Raw genomic sequence first — 2,840 nt, 5'->3', positions numbered from 1 at the left:
TGTGTGTGTGTGTGTGTGTTTTTATTCATTCTTTGGTTTTATAGATGACATACATATTGACTCCTTTTACCGGTCCTTAATTAGGCTCTGGGGAAGCAATGGTGGTGGTGGTGCATTTAAAACTAAACCAAAAATCACCAGTTCTGGACGCGTCAAATATCATATCCGCTTAATGTGTCTACAACCTAATTACTTAAAACTACACTATTTAATTCATTCATATCATGTGCATATTGGTCATTATGCTCATACAACCGACATAACAATTTATTTTCATTATTAGAATCATACATTTCATCAAGTAATACAGATACAAAGAGATTTTCTTTCTGAGAAGACCGTTAGTATTGGCTGGCAGGCAGGCAGGCAGGCAGGCAGGCATTTGAGGGTTATTATTTCGCCTGTTGATTGGGGGGAGGGTTGATGTGTTAGGGGGTTTTCGGTTAGGTGTGGTGGTGGTGATTGGTGGTGATTGGTGGTGATTGGTGGTGATTGGTGGTGGTGGTGAGTGGTGGTGAGTGGTGGTGAGTGGTGGTGAGTGGTGGTGGTGGTGGTGGTGGTGGTGGTGGTGGTGGTAGTGGTAGTAGGTGGGAGGGGGGAAGGGGAGGGGAATGATGGTCTGTGGATTCCTTCTCCGTACCCCTTACATATAAGCAAAAATATGCCTTCCTGTGGGTATAGAAACATTAACACAAATTATATCAGTAACTGATATTGTAGCCTTTTAAACAGAAAAGATTTGTACATACAAATACTTTTAAATTATCATTTATTTGTGGAAATGGCATTTACGTCATTAAATTGATACCTCAGCATCAAGTGTCCTGCAGCAGTGGTCCAGTGGTAAAGTGTATATAAGTGATGCGTATTCTTGGAGTTGCGAGTTCAAACCCGGATTAAGCTATATATATATATATATATACAACATGTTTTGTTTTGGTTGTTTGTTTTTGTATAAAGCCTCACACAATATCTATATTAAGCGAGTTTGTTTTAAACATGACATACATATTAATTCATTTTACCAGGCCTTATTCCACACAACTCCGTGAATTTCCCGTGGAGCCAGCCATTCAAACAAAAACAAACGAAACAAAACAAAACAAAACAAAAAACATTATTGCCAACAGCATTTGGTGTTCCCAGGCGGTCACCCATCCAAGTACTAACCAAACCCAACGTTGCTTAACTTCGCTGATCGGACGAGAAGCGGTGTTCTCAACGTGGTATGGCCGTTGGCATGAGACTGCCTACACATTGTGGCTAATAACCAACTCTTTTAAGTCATCGCGGCAGGATACGGACCTGCTTGTGGTGTCTTAATGGTAATTGTATCCTAACATATTTTTGTCTCCTTGGCATGGATATTTAACATCGTTTATTCAGTCTTGGGTTTATGTTCTTTCGCCATTTACAGACATTTTACATCTACCTACTTCCTCAGCCTGCCCTGCCAATTTCTAATGAATTTGTGGATTTTCTTTTGTAATACAAACATGTGTGTGCTCATCTGCTCTTCAGTTTTTATGATATTTGTCTCATCTGTCCTGCTTTATGATACTTTTACAAAGAACATGAACAAATGCTTCTATTTTAGAGAAGATATGGGATCCAGGTTTCGGAGCCGTAAAACCAACCGTCGTGATTGGTGGACGAGTTGCCAGGTTGCAGCTTCTGTACCGTGCCGGCACATAAATAGGTTCGGCTCAAGCGGCGGCAGCATCATTCCCCCGTGACTGTCTGAGCGTCTCTCATCACCTTGGTTGGTTCATCATCATCATGGTAGAAGCAAAGCCTACCAAGAAGGCTGCGGCTGCTGCTGCTGTGGTGGCCACCACCAGGAAACCTCGCGTCCAGGTTGCTCACCCGAAAACTAGTCAAATGGTTCTAGCCGCGGTCGCAGCACTCAAAGACCGTAAGGGCTCGTCTCTACAAGCAATCAAGAAGTACGTTGTTGCCAACAACAAAGTCGAGGCTGCCAAGATCGCCATTTACATCCGAAGATTTCTCAAGAAAGCAGTGGCTGACGGCATTCTTGTTCAGACCAAGGGAAGTGGAGCTAGTGGATCATTCAAGCTGGCCGTAGCAGAGAAGAGGGCCGTTCTAACTCCCAAGAAAGCCACCACAACCAAGAAACCATCTACAGCAGCAAAGAAGGCCGTGGTAACTCCCAAGAAAGCCGCCACAAGCAACAAACCACCTACAGCCTTGAAAAAGAAGCAGCAGCAGCAGCAGCAGCTTGTTGTTGGGAACAAAAAGCCCAAAATAAAGAGAGCTTCAAAATCTCCCAAACCACCCAAGGCAAAGAAAGCTGTCAAAAAAACAACAAAGGCAAAATAAACGACGACATGCAAGCAGCATGAATACACATGACAATAAACATCCAGGCCTCCCCCCTCAGTGGAGGGGCCTCATATGATTCCAAAAAAGAGTTTAGTTTTGTAGACAAATAAATCATTACTTTTGGGGTAGATTTACTCTGTATATTATATATATATATATATATATATATATATATATATATATATATATATATATATATATATATATATATATATATATATATATATATATATATAATATACATCTATATTATATATATATATATATATATATATATATATATATATATATAATATACATCTATATTATATATATATATATAATATACATATATATATATATATATATATATATATATATATATATATATATATATATATATATATATATATACATGGGTGAGGTGATATGGTACCAAAGTTTTGGGTAAGGTGATTGACATTTACACAAGATAAAACACGAACCAATGGGAATAAAAACATAAGAATGGAAGTAAC

At 39.1% G+C, this 2,840-nt stretch overlaps 1 non-coding gene across 1 annotated transcript; it reads right to left on the bottom strand.

Annotated features, from left to right (window-relative positions):
• Positions 1 to 1,121: 1,121 nt before the first annotated feature.
• On the bottom strand, positions 1,122 to 1,240 carry LOC138361608 (5S ribosomal RNA). Its single transcript, XR_011227067.1, has one exon. It is a non-coding gene; the product is annotated as a 5S ribosomal RNA (ribosomal RNA).
• Positions 1,241 to 2,840: the final 1,600 nt, after the last annotated feature.

Source organism: Procambarus clarkii, unplaced genomic scaffold (genome assembly GCF_040958095.1).
Source record: "Procambarus clarkii isolate CNS0578487 unplaced genomic scaffold, FALCON_Pclarkii_2.0 HiC_scaffold_513, whole genome shotgun sequence".
In the NCBI taxonomy this organism is placed as follows: domain Eukaryota; kingdom Metazoa; phylum Arthropoda; class Malacostraca; order Decapoda; family Cambaridae; genus Procambarus; species Procambarus clarkii.
This window is presented reverse-complemented; position numbering and strand designations above follow the sequence as displayed.